Source organism: Sebastes fasciatus, chromosome 7 (assembly GCF_043250625.1).
Source record: "Sebastes fasciatus isolate fSebFas1 chromosome 7, fSebFas1.pri, whole genome shotgun sequence".
In the NCBI taxonomy this organism is placed as follows: domain Eukaryota; kingdom Metazoa; phylum Chordata; class Actinopteri; order Perciformes; family Sebastidae; genus Sebastes; species Sebastes fasciatus.
Window position 1 is genome coordinate 19,982,132 of NC_133801.1, and position 17,486 is coordinate 19,999,617.

At 42.0% G+C, this 17,486-nt stretch overlaps 1 protein-coding gene across 1 annotated transcript in view; it reads right to left on the reverse strand.

The window, feature by feature from the left end:
• npas1 (neuronal PAS domain protein 1) overlaps window positions 1–12,384 on the reverse strand; it is a 68,675-nt gene extending 56,291 nt beyond the window's left edge. The window contains exons 1-3 of the mRNA XM_074642081.1: window positions 9,748–12,384; window positions 9,522–9,658; window positions 7,928–8,008 (exon numbers count right to left, since the gene is read on the reverse strand). The gene's annotated coding sequence lies outside the window, so the exon portion shown is untranslated. The remainder of the gene's footprint in view (window positions 1–7,927; window positions 8,009–9,521; window positions 9,659–9,747) is intronic.
• Window positions 12,385–17,486: the final 5,102 nt, after the last annotated feature.

A 17,486-nucleotide genomic window follows, 5' to 3' on the forward strand; every position in this document is an offset into this window, starting at 1 on the left:
ACACGAATACAAAAAAATACCCTTAATGAAAACATTCAATCACGATAGACACAAAATTACCATATCAGTATGAGGAGTACTCGCCATAATACTCTGATGATTACTCTGCTTTATCAAATTCAATTAGATTATAGAGGCTTAGTCTCCAAATAGCTGTGGGTGAGTAAATCATGTGCTGTTCAGGAGCTGAGCTAAAGCCAAGTAAACTCTGTAGTGTAGCCACAGAGACATTCAAACAAATTAATAGTCCATTAAATAAAAGCAAAACTATGCCGGCCAACAGTGCCTTAAAAGCATATTAGCATTAGAACAGAATAGACACTCATTTGTCTCGTAAGAGTGTGTTTTAGCAGCGAGAAACTCAGGGTTGAGTTAGCAAACCTCTTTCTCAACATACATGTGACATCTGGTGGAGGTCTTTATCCCTACAGTGCTGTGACTGATGGTCCGACCTAACCCCGACATGATCAATTCTTTCTTTTCCCCCCCGCCTTTCTTTCCTTTTCTTACATTGTCACTGAAACTCATCCTTCTCATTTAAAAGGCACTGTATCTCCCTTGTCTCAATTAATCTCACTCTCTCCCTCTGTTTGCCCTTCCGCTTTTCCACTCCCCGCATCCCTGCATCTATCTTGTTCCTGCCCTCCCCCTTTACCCCCCCCAGGCCCGGCCACCACTCTGGTATTCCCAAAGTCATCCGCAATCAGACATCTTCAATGGATTAATTACACTGTCCTCACACAGCTTGATTGAGCATCTAACATCTACACCCCACCTCCTCAGACCCCGGTGCTCCCGTCCTCACCTCCACCCATTTACACCCCTTCCTATGCTTTCTCTCTTTTACGCTTCCTCTCCTTGCCTCCTTTCCTTCCTTTTTTATCTCCAAACCTCCACCTTCAACTCCACCCCACCCCGACCTCCCGTTCTCTAAAGATGACCACAGCGGTCGTCCCCCTCTTCTGGAGCCTTTGCTAATTGGACATCGATTCGCCGGGCTCCCTCCATGATCTCCCCTGAAAGTCGGGCTCACGCTAATTGAAGAATTAACTTAGGTGAGACTTGAACCTGGAAAAAAGAGGAAGAGGGAGAAAGTGGCAAAGACGGACAAAATGCTTCAGCTTAAAGAAATACAATAACGTACACACGGGGCGAGCATCCAGGCGCTCACGTACAAAAGATGTGCAAGGAATGAGAGCTCCTGCTAGTATATACTAGGACTGTCAATCAATCAAAATATTTATTTGTGATTTGTGAAAAATGTATTGCACATTTTTTTTATCTCTTCAAAATGTACCTTAAAGGGAGATTTGTCAATAATTTAATACTCTTATCAACATGGGAGTGGACAAATATGCTGCTTTATGCAAATGTATTTATATATTTATTATTGGAAATCAATTAACAACACAAAACAATGACAGATATTGACCAGAAACCCTCACAGGTACTGCATTTAGCATAAAAAATATGCTCATATCATAACATGGCAAACTCAAGCCCAACAATCAACAACAGCTGTCAGTGTGTCAGTGTGCTGACTTGACTATGACTTGCCCCAAACTACATGTGATTATAATAAAGTGGGCATGTCTGTAAAAGGGAGACTCGTGGGTACCCATAGAACCCATTTTCAGTCACATATCTTGAGGTCAGAGGTCAAGGGACCCTTTTGAAAATGGCTATGCCAGTTTTTCCTCGCCAAAATTTGGTGTAAGTTTGGAGCGTTATTTATCCTCCTTCTTGACAAGCTAGTATGACATGGATTTCTCAGGTTTTCTAGTTTTATATGATGCCAGTATCTTCACTCTAGCTTTAAAACTGAGCCTGCTAAAACCTAAAAATCGCAACTTGCGTTTAATGCGTTAAAGAAATTAGTGGCGTTTAAACGAAATTTGCGTTAACGCGTTATTATCGCCCTAGTATACACATTTTTGCCACATGGTAGGATTCACAAAATGCTACATTGATCATTATTATCTGATTTAGCCTAACTTTAAAGAGCAGAGGGGAAATGAAACCCTTCAGCCCATCTTTACTTATTTTTAGCACACAAATACACACAGTCTCTTCTTCACTCCTCCCTCCGACACACACATCCACTGCACATCAATCTTGGATCCCAGACCATAACCCCAAAAGCAGAGTGCTGCTTTGAGTCATTCTAAAATCATGATGGATGACAACTTCCCAAAGCAATCCCTCTGCGTGCCAGCATCATTTAACTAAAGGCATCAACCTGCCCCAGCCAATACCACTCCTCCGTTTCCCCGGCCTGAGAGCGCTGGACCCGCCGTTCAAAACCAAAACCACTGACATATCCTCCTGAGGAGACATATGAAGGCTGCCACAAAAGAATGAGCTTCGCCCAAGTTTCTGATCATGAATCTGTATTGTCCCCCCCCCCCCCCCTCCTCTTTTTCAGGAGCGGTAAAGACGACGAGATTGCGAGGAGGTTAAGCTGACCTCAGGCTTGCGCTTTTGGAGCGGGCTCACCCTGGAGTGTGAGATGACAAAACATTTAGCCCGATCTCACTCGCAGCTCGCTGACAGGCTGAAACAAAAGAACGGCCTCGGAGGAATTTAAAATCATTGAATGAATGTCAATTAATTTCACAGGACGGACTTGAATTGATTAGAATATAAAACAATCTTTCTTGAAAGCAAAAGGGAATTGATGTCCAAGGCCTTCAAACGGCAAAGAGTGGGAAGACAGAAAAAACGACAGAATGAAAGAAAGACGGCTGATGTTGTGTGTGTGTGCGTGAGCTTAACAGTGTGTGTGCCAAGGTGCATGTGTGCGTGTGGGTGAGCTCAGCAGTTGTGTTGCACGCTTGGCTGGCGGGGTGTGTGTAAAGTAATTAACATGATAGCCTCCCTCTAAGCCTGATAGCCTGTTCCCTGCAGCGAGGTCGTTCAACAGACACCAACAGACACCTGAGCTGCGTCTCAGACACAACCCTGCAACGCATCTCTAATGCAAACACACACACACACTCTAACATGTCCGACCCACATATGCCTGGCTGGTACCAACAAATACTGGGAACATACAGCTATCAGCAGAAATGACATGGTACATGTATACCTGTCAGCAGCATGTTGCACGGCGGCTGACGAACTGTTTATTCGAAATAAACTGACATTTATTAATTCACGTTGACAACCATGCAGACGAAATGCAAAAAGATATATTCAAGAAACGATGTGGAAGGAAGAAATGGAGATAACTAGAAACTCAGGGAGCCGTTGCCTCCGCCAAGGCTGCACAAAATGCGCTAAATATTTTATTTTAATAACAGAAATCATTTTTAATGCACATCTGGATCTGAACTAAAGACATTCTATTCTAATGTCTTTTCTGTTATTATTGATATTTTTTATGATAATGCTTTGCATCAAATGACAATGTGAAAGTAGTGATGAGAATCACCTGAATTTGCAGCTCCCCTCAGCTTTACAGAGCTTTATAAAGAGTTTCAGCTCTTTGTTTAGCTTCTCCAGCCCACAACTACACTGTTTTGGTTCCCTGTCATCGATCTCTCACAGTGTCATTTTTGGCCAGAACAGACAGCTCAGTTAGCAACTAGCTGGTGAACATAGTGACGCATTTAGCAGCCAGGAAGCCACATAGTTCCCTCATGAGTTGGCAGAGTCCAACAACAGAGCTAAATGAGAGTGAATATGAGAATATTTCTGAGATTATTAAAGCTTTGTACAAAGATGAATGTTGCCAAGTCAGACTCATGATCAGTGAGCTATGGCCAATTAAATTATTCATTAATTATTAATTAAAGGATTATTCCTGTCGTACTACCTATAGTTGATAAGCCATCAAGTTTAGCAGGATTTCTTGGAGTTGAGATGAGTTCATATTTTATCTAAATGTTGTTGCAATTGCATGATGCGTTCAAGGCTTATTTCTGGCAATTAAGATAACGTAAGCCATGTCTACAAGACTTTGGCACTACATTAAACATGATATATAAAAAAACACAACAACAAATTAATAACTTTTTTGGCATCATACAAATACATCATGTATTTTGTATGATATATTGAAGGTTGGATGAAAGTAGGCGTGTCCATGTATATCCATCCAGTATTTATTTCTTTGCATTATTTGTTTTGTTTACAACTTCCAGAACACTTGACTTGTATATAGACATTTTATTTGTATTATTTGTAGTCTTTTATTTCTATTATGTGTAAGTACATTCAGAGAGTTGCAAAAAAACAGTCAAATTCCATGTACGTATGTAAATAAACCTGATTCAAGCAAAAAAATAGGCTAGGCCAAGCAAGGAATCTAAAAAAGTTAAAGTGGTTTATAAATGGCCACATAGTGGAGCTATCTACACCAAAAAAAACAACAATAATAAACTAACTAAAATACAAACAAACATGATGGGACAAAAAATATTAGCTCTTTGGTGGAGGTAATGAAACATCCCATATGAACACTGGTGGCCAACACAATATCCTTCCCTTTTCTTCCAGTACAATCTATTGTTTCCCTCTTCTTCATCCCTCATAACCCCGAGACCTTCCCTCTGGTCCTCCAATACTAAAACCGTGGCTCGGCGCAGACCCCCAAACACCCCCTTCAGCCTCACACAGCCCTCATTTGCTAAAGGATTAGAGCGAGGGCACCGGGGTCAACATGAGGCCACCACCAGAGACCCTAAAAAAGAAGAAATGCACACACACCAGGGACCACAGAGCTACGAATACACACACATTAGCATTGTGTACACACATGACACTAAAGCGCACATAGTCTGAGGAGCGTATCAGCATTATGTATTCACATACTGTAGGTGTGTAGGCAGGACCCTCATCCCCAGACACGTACCGAAACAGAGACACAAATTTGCATGAGCATGTGCAGAACTAAATAAATTGACCTTAACTCTCGAACTCAAAAGAACACTAATACATATTTGTGCAACTTTAAAAAACCAGGGTCAAATAACAACTTCAGAGAGAGAGAGAGAGAGAGAGAGAGGAAGGCCGTTGATAAATCGTAGCAGCTTTAAGTTGGCATGAATCACACCTTCGGAAGAAGTCTAAGTGAGAGAGAGAGAGAAACAGGAGGGAGAGTCAGCGAGAGAAGAAAAGTGATTGTCAGGGAGAGAAGAAACATCACTCTGAAAACTTCTAAAGAAGGCCCTGCTCTGGGTTTTAAATGCTCTCCTCCCTCTATCACTCCCTCTCTTCCCACTTTCCTCTCATCCCTTTCATGAATTAAAAGCACGGCCGGTCTGTGGGGAGAAGCATAGTTAATTCTGATCAGATCTCCTCCTCCCCCCTCTCCGCCTACCCCCACCCTCCTCCTCTCCTCCCTGGGCGACGGTTGCCGTGCAGTCTGACAGACGGAGATGGGATCTGACAGTAAACAGGCGTGTGGATGCCCGGCGCGTGATTGACACGTAGGCAGGTCGGCGGGGGCCCGCCCCCCTCCTAATCCTGCCCTGTCAGCTCTAATTGGGGAGGTGGGGCTCCATGTCACCAAGGTGACTGATTGACAGGACCCCAGCTTTGCATAGATATGAGGGAAAGGTGGGGAGGTTCACGCATGGCATAACACTGTTAACACTACTACACCGCTAATAGAGATATGCGTGTGTGTGTGTGCGCGCGCGCGTGTGATTGCTGCGCGCTCATGCACATTCACAGACGCCCAGATGCAGGTGAAGACACTCAAGAACATGGCTGAGCACACAAATAAACCCACAACAATAACCATGAACAAAATCGACATGCATACAGGATGTCTGAACGCAGAGTGCATCTACAAACATACACACACACACGCGCGCACGTACACGTACACATACACACACATACACAATCTCTTGACATGCTGTGATGAAGAGCAGAGGTTGTAAATGCTACAAGTACTGAGATACGGGACGCAGGGAGGAGCGATTCAGAGGTCTTCACCATGTCGAGGCCAATGAACGACGGGGCAGGGGTTAGACACTCTGCTATAACACTTCAGCCTGTGGACATGCAAATGTGTGTTAAATTAAAGACTGTCTGAGAGTGTATTTGTGTGTGTGTGTGTGTGTGTGTGTGTGTGTGTGTGTGTGTGTGTTGGGGTGATGCCTTTTGGACACACTTGATGTTCTATATGGCAGTTGTTCCCATCTCGGGGGTCAGGACCCCCTAAAGGGTCACAATATGATTAACAAGATAGAAAAAAAGAAACAAGCTTAGTGGCTCAGTGAGGCTGTACTTAGGCACAGCCATGCTTTGAGCTAAATGTTAATGTCACCATGCTAAACTTGCTCACAATGACCCCATTGGTTTGTGGACTACTGTTTTGAAGCCTTGCGTTTTGGCCATCGCCATCCTGGTTTTTGGCCGTTGCCATCTTGCTTTTTTATAACCAGAAGTGACACAAAAGAGTGGAGCTAAGTACAACTGAACGCTGAATAAGACATATTTAGGCCACCAAAATGTTGATATTAACTTTCATGAACTGAAAACAAACTGTGAAAGGGTTAAAGTTGTAAGACGAAAACACAGACAACTCCCAAACCGGACAACGCCCTAAATCATCCCCTGCTTTATGGTCTATTTGACTCTAAATGGGACCATCATTTACTAAATGAACATCATGCTGTATTGAAGAAGACTTGAAACTAGCGATTGAGACCATAAACTCATGTTTACAATGTTTACTGAGGTAATAAATCAAGTGAGAAGTAGGGTCATTTTCTCATAGACTTCTATACAATCAGACTTCTTTTTGCAACCAGAGGAGTCGCCCCCTGCTGGCTGTTAGAAAGAATGCAAGTTTAAGGCACTTCAGCATTGGCTTCACCAAACACAAATTAGCTGAGGCTGATGGGAATGTCATTAGTTTTGCAGCCATTTACTCATAAACCAAATTATTGGACAAATATATATTTTGACCTGATGATGGTGCTAGATAAAAAAAAATCACCAAAGTGATTACAATTCATCCTGAAAGGATGTCTGAACCAAATACAATGGCAAATCCATCCAATAGTAGTTGAGACATTTCTCTCAAAACCACAAATGTCAACCTCATGGTGGCACTAGAAGAAAAGTCACAGGATCATTAAAGTCTTTAATATTCATCCTCTGGGCTCCGTGATTGATTATAGAAAACGTCATGACAATTCATCCAATAGTTGTTGAGATATTTCAGTCTGGATCGAAGATGTGGACCGACCGACCAACAGAACATTACATAATACTTTCAGTCACCAATTAGTTAAAACTAATGCAGTTTAAAACAACAACCCTGCAATAAATTCTGCTTTCATGAAGGTTATAATGGTTTAGAGATGTAATGATTGTGTCAACTGTATGGTAATTTTGGAGGCTGTAGTTTGTGGTGTTGTTGTTGAATTGTATAAAGTTATACTGAGTATATATTGTTCATCCCATGTGTTTTATAGCACACAGTCCACTCTGTTTATATGGAAGAGGTAGACTAAATAGAGGGTAGCTGGGTTTACCTAACAAACTACTCAACATTCAGTACATTTTGTAGACTCCTTCTACTTTTCAATCTTTAAGCTTTTTTTCTTGTTATATTCTAAACGGTTTTGCATCTTCAGGCCTCTAAAAGAATTCTAAATATGCAAAAATCTGAGAGGGAAAAGTCACTGGTTAAGCTGCTACATGTACAAACTATGATGAGGGGTGGCAGGTTACTGCCTGCTTCATTATAAGGGGTTATAAACCAAAACCGCTATAAGAAACTGTCAAAGTTTGTGCTCCGAAGCATCTGAATTTGTACGGCTAATTATGAATTGTTAATTGTAATAGCTCACATCTTTGTGTGTGAATTTATTTCAGCGATAGTGTGTGTGAGTGCATGTGTGCATGTGAACGTGCATGGGAATATGTGTGTGTGTGTGTGTTTTGATTGACAGCTGCCACTGACCTGTGCCAGTCAGAGTGCCATACTGCGGGGCGGTGGGGTCGATCGCTACGGAGACGACCTTCGCCCTCATCTGCATCCTGCCTTCATTAGCGGAGCCAGGGAAGGAGAATAACAACCCAATAAATTAATAAAGAGAAAGAGGGGAGAGAGAAGGAGGGGAAGGAGGGAGGGAGAGGACAAGAGGAGAGCAGGCAGAGCAAGGGTAAAACAGGAGAGAGTGAGGGGAGGAAGGAAGCAGGCGGTGAGGAAGGAAAGGTGTGAGAGGAAAGAGTGACACGCTGAAGTATAGAGCGAGGAGATGGAGGGAAACGCTGTAAAAGGCTAATTGTGTGCGGTCAGCTCAGGTAGGAAAAAAGCTAATGAATGAAAAGTAGAGAGAGTAAATGGTACTGAATTTATCCCTAGCAATAAAAATCCAAATGCAGATAAAAGATGCATCCGCAGTATATTGTGACGACGCGCCGAACCACAAGTCAACCGAATTTGTAAATTTACCCAAGAAGGACTGGGAAACAGATTTTGCCAAACACATCTCTGGGGCTGATTTAGGAATGTGGCTCCGAGCCCTGTTTAAACAGAGTATTGATACATTACCATCTGCACTGGCTCTTAAATGCCAGTATTGACAGAGATGCTCTAACTGGTCCACAGAGCAGCATTTTGACGGGGGCCAAATGTTCCAGATCCCCCACCCTCTTGTTGATTGGGTTGACCACACAGCAAATGTGTTGGTAAAGTATGAGGTTTAATCAGCCGCTATTGTAACCGATACATAGCCCCTCGCTGGTCTTGTTCACAGGCAGACAGAGGTAGAGAGAAAAAAAAATACCTCCACACTCGCAGTAAAACACACACAGCGGAGTCCAGGGGAAGCTTGCCGCGTAAATAAATTATGAACAAGTATGTTACGCGGGATAGACTGTTGGTTGGGAGCTCTCCCAGGAGGACTCTAGTAATGATGTTTTCTCATCTTCCAGCACAGTTGTGTAGCATACACCAACTTCCATTACTCCATCTTCATCAGCGTGATGGATGGAAATGCGGCCTATCCTTATGCTGAGAGATCTGCTTTTCAGATTACAATGAGCTGTATATTTCAAACTTATCTACGCGGAGCAGAGGAATACAAAGGCAGAGACATCTAGGCCAGTTTTCTGACAGCAACTTGTCTGTATGGATAGATCAGTTTGAGATGTTCATCGAGCCGATCACAGCCAAGTCTAACTGAATTTGTGGAGGCAACAACATCAGCGCTCTCCGCAGCGACGCGCAGCCTGCTATAACACGTCGCATCAAAAAAGCCCCCCATCTGTTGAGAAGACACGGGTAATGTGCCTGACCCTGTTTTCTCCGTCTCTAACTGAGAAGTGCTGGCTGTTCGGGGTCGCGGAGTGTGAGCGGCGGGGAGCGGGGCCTGCTGTGCTGGGGAGGAAATTCTCAGGGCGATCGATGCGGAGGATTAGGGCCGGCTTTGGGGGCTCAGAGGCCTGGATCTGAGCAGTATTCTCAGCGGGGCCCCTGGGAGAGCTGGAGAGGAAAGCTGGAGGAGAGAGGAGAGGAGGACCAGAGGGAGAGAGAGGAGAGAGAGGCTAACCTGGAGCTGTCAGGAGGCTGAGAGAGGGTTGGCCAGGCTGGGAATAGAGGAGCGGTCATGGTCCCAGTTGACATTATGAATGGGGCCGAGACTCCGCCACCCACTCAGATAAACACTGGACAGTGTGATTGGATGAGCTGCAGAGCAAAGAGGAGATTTAATGTAACAAAGAGAGAGACAGAGAAAACAGACTGATAAAACACAGATGAAGTTTTCGCCTCCTTACTCTCTCCATCTTTTAATTTTCTCCAGGCCAAATCGGTAGTTGTCTTCTAACTTGATGAGTGCAGCACACACAACAAAAGGCTCCCTCCGTCTGTGTGTCTGCCTCTGATGCTCATGATTGGTCAGCCCGTTCGCCAGCTCGCCGCTCTCCCCCGGGTGCAGACGGTTGGATCCATGATTCATTTTGCAATGAGGGAAAAAAAAAGAAAAAGGAGAGAGCGCATGTGAGAGAAGAAACAGCCAAGACCACTGGGAAATTATACGGTGGAGCGGCGTGGTGGATCTGGAATTAAACGGCATAATTAATCAAGCAAAAAAACAAGCACGTTGCTCATACATTTATTATTTGCATTTTTTCCACTTCAGGAGATGTAATCAGCAGATATACGTCGGGGCCCCTGATCCATGTCGCGGGGACCCGGAGGCCGAGCGCCCACTTCGACCACTGACCCTAAAAGCGTAAAGTGGGATCAGTTCTGCTCGGCGTTTTATTTTTTTTCCTCACCGACTATCATCTCCACACAATGCCCTCTGCCTCCAAAGTAATCTCCACAACAAGCAGAACAAGTCCCACAGAATCATGTTGTTGTCTCCCTGTCCTTTAAATTAGGGTGTCTGCAAAATTGGGTTCACAACTCCGGGCTCTCTGCGGAGTTGTTCTGCATTATGCAGCGTGTGCACTTGACCCGATGAAGCGAAACTAGCCACTTTTGGAAAGATAGCGTGGAAATATTACAGCAATATGATCACACAGCAGTAAAGGGGGCCGACAAAACCATGTAAACCACCTCACAAAACAACTTTAAAATAAGGAAATCTGCATCGCAAACACGGTTACAAAGGTCACATTAGGTTGCCAATTAGCAGCCCTTGCTAAACCCCTGTACACTACTGTGTGTCCATCATACTGTATCCTTATGAGAGTTGTGTTTTTTTCTGATTATGGCATACAGTTGTAATGATTTTCAACGCTGCTCCCCACTAAATAATTTTGCATTTTCTTTAACGATGCACCTGCAAGTTGGGCACAGATAATTTAGCTTATTTGAAACTCTGTTCGCTGTCTCATGTTGCTTTGAAAATTCAATTACCAGAGTAGTGATTGCCAGATCTGTTTTGTATGGTCTTGTTTTGTAGCTGACATGTAACCTAATATCACCTGATAATTATAGGAGTTTCTAATATTTTGATTTAGCTACTTAAAAGAACAGTGTGTAACATTTAAGGGGATCTATTGGCAAAAATGGAATATAATATTAATAAGTATGTTTTCTTTAGTGTTTAATCACCTGAAAATAAGAACTGTTGTGTTTTCGTTAGCTAAGAAAGAGACGTTTATATGAACATAGGGAGCAGGTCCTCTCCACGGAGTCCGCCATGTTTCAACAGTAGCCCATAACGGACAAACTAAACACTTAATTTAACTTTTTCTGCTTGGGCCGGAGTCGATAACGTTGCTCACTCCCGTCTGCCGCTCTCCCTCTCTTGCTTCACCACTCACTTCCCACGTACACATACACTTTACGCACTGGCTCTGCTCCATATAAACTATGCTACTCTTACAACAACTGGCTCTAGAGAGGGCCATTCGCGTTCTCGAGTCGGCCACCGTAGCTCTCCAACACGCTTTGCACAAAGGTGAGGCTTCAGTTGGCTGCAATCTCCTCACCTCACTGCTAGATACCACCAGATCCTACACCAAGGACCTTTAAAATCCTTTTTTTCCATGTGATATTTTGCAAGATTCTGCCTGCTCTCGTGGTAATTTTTGCTGTGATATTTTCAAGGTATCTTTACAAAAAGTTCCTAATCAACTACATTCAGGAATCTCCAAGTTGTCACCCCAATTTTGCAACCTAAAGTACCTTTAACCCCCCCGGCACTCCTCTTGTCTCATGTTGCAGATGTCTATGAGCTATGACATGAGAACTTCAACCACAGCGTTCAGATTGATTTTTAATTGTATTTGTGTAAATGTGTGTGTATTTTTTCCTACCTTGTTGATCATCTCACAAGCCCTCAGATTGACCTTGTGACACATCAGGGGGGGTCCCATCTGGGAACAACTGACCTTTTAAGGACAAGGACAACATAGCACATAGAATATATTACATTCATGCTACTGGCTACCATGGCATACCACTGGCTAAACCATCGAAGGAGAGATGAAGACGAGAGGATACAGCTGGAACAGCATTGAGTAGAAAGCAAACAACAGAGATGAGTGGAGATCCTTAGTCCTTGCCCTATGTGCCACCAGGTGCAACAAGGACTAAGTAAGTAACCTACTGGCTGTAGCTTTTTTATCTTTGATTCACAGGTTTGTTTGCTGTCTGTCACCTGGTGATCAATAAAGTTTGATCTTATTTGATCATTTTATACTAATAAAGAATGGTAAAAATGCGATAAAGCACAATGTCATACTATATTAAACACAGATGGCCTAATAATATGTACATTAGTAGTGATGGTAGTGAGAGTACAGGTTGTTATTGTAGTAATATTGATCACAGCATACAGAGCATTGCTGAATAGAATAAGCTATATTTTTCTACATCATGCACTTCATGTTTGATGATCACCTGTGCCAGGTTTGGAACAACTGACCTTTTAAGGACAAGGACGACATAGCACATAGAATATATTACAGTACATTCAGGCACACTATACCTACTGGCTATATAGCTTTTTTTAATCTTTGATTCACAGGTTTGTTTGCTGTCTGTAAAACTTCCACCTGGTGATCAAGTTTGATCTTATTTGATCATTTTATACTAATAAAGAATGGTAAAAAAATGCTATAATGTCACACTATATTATACACAGAAGGCCTGATAATATGTACATTATTAGTGATGGCAGTGAGAGTACGGGTTGTTATTGTAGGAATATTGATCACAGAGCATTGCTGAATAGAATAAGCTGGATTTTTACATCATGCACTTGATGTTTGATGATCACCTGTTCCTCCACCACCACCACATGTATCTAACCCTCATTATATGCTCATTATGCATAAATACATCCGCCCAGCCGTTTGAAACATGTCTACTACCTACTGGCTATATAGCTTTTTTATCTTTGATTCACGGGTTTGTTTGCCGTCTGTAAAACTTCCAACTGGTGATCAATAAAGTTTGATCTTATTTGATCAATTTATACTAATAATAAAGAATGGTAAAAAAAAATATGCTATAAAGCACAATGTCACACTATATTATACACAGAAGGCCTGATAATATGTGCATTAGTTGTGATGGTAGTGAGAGTACAGGTTGTTATTGTAGGAATATTGATCACAGGATACAGAGCATTGCTGAATAGAATAAGCTATAGTTTGTAGCCTACATCATGCACTTGATGTTTGATGATCACCTGTGCCAGGTTTGCAACAACTGACCTTTTAAGGATAAGGACGACATAGCACATAGAATATATTACATTCATGCACACTATACCTTCTGGCTTTTTATCTTTGATTCACAGGTTTGTTTGCTGTCTGTAAAACTTCCACCTGGTGATCAATAAAGTTTGATCTTATTTGATCATTTTTATACTAATAAAGAATGATAAAAAAAACACTACAATGTCACACTATATTACACACAGAAGGCCTGATAATATGTACATTAGTAGTGATGGTAGTAGAGGTTGTTATTGTAGGAATATTGATCACATAAGCTATATTTTGAAGCCTACATCATGCACTTGATGTTTGATGATCACCTGTGCCTCCACCACCTCCACATGTATCTAACCCTCATTATATGCCCATTATGCATAAATACATCCGCCCAGCCGTTTGAAACGTATCACTTTCCAGAGCTGGTCAATACCGGCTTGTTCCTGGAGCGCCGTCATCAATCGAGCCATCAATATGGAAATACCAGTGTGACCCAGACATTAATCAATGCTTCTCCTCTGGGAGGAGAGAGAGAGGAGGTTCAGGGGCAACCTAAAATCATCAATGAGACGGATCGGCCTGCAGTCAGGCTCGGACAGTCCGTATTGATAAGAGCATTTCCACCTGTAGCGGCCCTGTAGAGGAGCCGTGATGGGGATGTGGAGGCAGGAGGCAGCATGGCCTCCTCGCATCTGAATTCAATACCCGCCGCCGCAGCTGCGATGCTCCGAGCCCAGAAAGACACGGTTGAGCGCAGATACGTGCCTCGACTCATCATAAGACCGGTCTCTTTTTCCTCTCCATATATATGTCCCCTTCCTCCTCCATCCTCCTCCTCCTCCTCTGTCTACCTCTGAACTTTCTCTTTTTTTTTGGTCACTAAAGAAGCACATCACGCCTCTAATACAGAGCAACAATGGCTTCAAATTAAGTTCTTTGTCTTTATTCCTGCGGCTTACTTTACCTCCTCCTCCTCCTCCTCGCACAATCTCTGGAGTTTAGTCAAACCTATTTCCCTTCTCCAACTTCAAACTGTGAGAGGAGGAAAAGTGGAGTTTGCAACATCAATGAGAAACGTCTTCAGATGCTCGTCTCACGCACTCATCTCACCGGATTAAAGCGTCGTCTTCACTGTTGACATCCTCAGAAACCTTAAAACCTAATCAATTAGAGGTCCATGCTCTCTCTCTCTCTCTCTCTCTCTCTCTCTCTCTCTCTCTCTCTGTGCCTTCACCCGATACAAGCAGAGCAGGTAATGTGGGTAATGTGGGGCAAGTCAGCCTCCTAGTGGAGAGGTTGTGTATGCACAAGAGGGGGAGAAAACAGCCCTGTGAAGACATTTTTATTAAAGAAAAAAATGAGATGTGATTTAGTTAAGTGGCTTAATGGAGCTCTAATATTCACTTGTCTCATTTTCCAACCTCTCGTATTAGTGGATGGCATTCCTGGCTAACCCTGAGTGGTTTCCAGTATACCCATATTTGACTTCCAATCAAATCCCCACACCGCTCGCTCCCTCATGACACTTCATAAAAGGTTAGAGTTCAAGGGTCGTGTGTCCTGTGTGCACACAGGTTTGCCCTTTTCATTCCCAATCAGCCGCTTTCTCTCTCTCTTTTTTTTTTTCTCTTCCTGTGCCAGAATGGAGAAGAGATGCACCACAAAGGTCACGGACATGGATTTCCTTTGGTTTGACTCAATGAAAAGGTCAGATGAGGGCACCATGAAATGGCAGCGAGGCCCTCGATTCGCCCTCACAGGGACCCGAGTCCTTAGGCTACATCACCCTGAAAATGGCACAGGCGGGAGGAGCCCTTCTCGAGGCCCGCTTGCACAGAAACCGGCAGAGTCCCGTGGGCCGCCGTGACCTTGTCTGGTCACTCCCATGTGGTTTTGGTGGCCCTTCAACAGTGTAAAGAGAAAACACAGCAAAAAAACGTATCGCATGCTGTGTGAAACTAAACTTTTTAGAACAGTAATGCACACACTATGACTGTAAATACTTATATTTCTATTTAAAAGTCATATTGATTAAATTTTTATGTAGACGAATAATAAAAAAAACAAATACATTCACAGAGCTTTTAGAAAGGTGGCAAATAAAAGTATATCTTTTCCTGAAAACGTTTAATTAACAAAGAGACGATTAATTGTGAATTAATCATTTTAAAAAATGATTGTTTTGTTTATTTCTGTGGAAGATGTCTGATGTTCAGTTCCCACTTCTAACAAGGCTTGTGAGCCAATAGTAAAACGATGTTGGTATCACGATATAGTTGCCAGTTAGTGTGGAAAAAATTGATAAATACTGATAAAAGGGCAGCGCGGCACACACACACATCTAATGTAGGGCTATAGCTACATGTTGCAAAATGATTTCATTACTCTAAGATTTATCACTTGACATGACAGTCTATCTGAGTCTCACTTGACCGTAAAATACGCAGGTTGTACAACAAACTGGCAACCACTTGTTGTGAAGTGAAAGCAACAGAATGGGGAAGGCAGAGGGCGACACCTAGTGGCCGAATGTTATCAATAGCACCTTTAATATATTTTACTGGCAGCAGTGTTACACAAACTGATGGAAATTGCTCTTTACCCATTTGTCTTGTACAGTGTATTATATGTAAGAGTGTAAGTAAGGTAAAGTGAGTAAGGTTTTAATGTGATTTGCTCCTCCACCCAAAAACTGTAAATAGGTGATTTAGCAAGGAGTTTATCAATCAATCGATCAAACTTTCTTTGTATAGCACCTTTCATACAGGTTAGTGCAGCTCAAAGTGCTTCACAGATGACTGACAATGACTGACAATGAGACAGAACAAGTGTAAACTGTGAAAACAACAGAAAAGATAAAAACAATTCAACAATTTGATAATTTGACAATTTGGGACCAATGCACACGAGATAATAAAATGATAAAAAATTTAATAAAGAACAATTAAAAGCTTTAATAACAATAATAGTAAAAATTAAAAACTAGATTAATAAAATAAAAGTATACAAATTAAATACAATAAAATAAGTAATTAATAAAATAAGAAAATCTTACAACTTAAATACTATAAAATAAGTGACTAAAATAATAACCATTCTTAATCAAAGGCCTGGCTGAATAGGTAGATTTTAAGTTTACATCACTAATAATCAGTTCAGGTGAGGATATGATGAAAAAACTGCCTGTGGATGTTTGCTGTAAGCAGGGACAGATTTCTAATTTGTCAAGCTGACTGGTTTGCAAGATCAAAATCCACTGAATAACATGTATGTAATATTTCAACTTTATTTTCACACTACATTGTTTATACTGTTCTGCGTGATTCTACTCTTCAGCAATTTTTGAAATCTCTTATTCCATTTTTTTTCAGGCATCCTGAAATGAAGAATAAACATTATGCTACATAAAATTTAATTTAATTTTATCAGAATTTCCTCTTATATTTTTTTCTTTAAAGGTACAGTGTAACATTTCAGGGGTCTATTATCAGAAATAAAATATTCATAACTATGTTTACAGTGGTGTATAATCACCTGAAACTAAGAATCATTGTGTTTTCATTAGCTTAGAATGAACCCTTCATATCTACATACTCTTCACAGAGTCCGCCATGTTTCTACAGTAGCCCAGAACGGACAAAACAAACACTGACTCTAGAGAGAGCCTTTCACGGTTTTACATTAGCTGAAGGCCACCGTAGTTCTCCGACACGCTTGTAAAACTGAGGTAACGTGAGCCACAGAGTGCAAATCTGTCTGACTTCCGTTGATCCTAAAGTTGTGTCATTATGGTAAGGATGGACTCTGAGCGAGGCGAATAGCGTTATCACGGTTTTGCACTCAGTGGCTCACGTTACTGCAGTCTTGGAAAGGGAGGAGTGAGCGGAGGGGTACTCAGCTGGTTGCAATCTGCAACCACACCACTACATGTCACCAAACCTACACAGCACACCTTTAAATTAACAGCTGATATTACCTCTTCAAGCCGATGGTGAGGGGTTGCATGCAGACATCTCTTCGTTTTATAGTGTCACAAGCCAAAAAGGTTGGGAACCACAGGTAAAAACAATGGTTTTGGAAATTTGGATGTGCTGCCTCACAGGAATAGTGATCAGAGCTATGATATGTTGATGAATAGCAATGTATAAGTTCTTTCTTGATGTTGTAAACATGTAACTTAGGGTCCATTTAGCTTTTCCAGAGCTTAGTTGAGGTTAATTTAAATTTAGAAGTTGATTAAGAATTCATTAGACTAACTGCAGACTGATCAGGATGTTCCTCATCTATTCCACGTGTCATGAATCATTCATGTGTAACAAAGAGACAAGAGGCAGAAG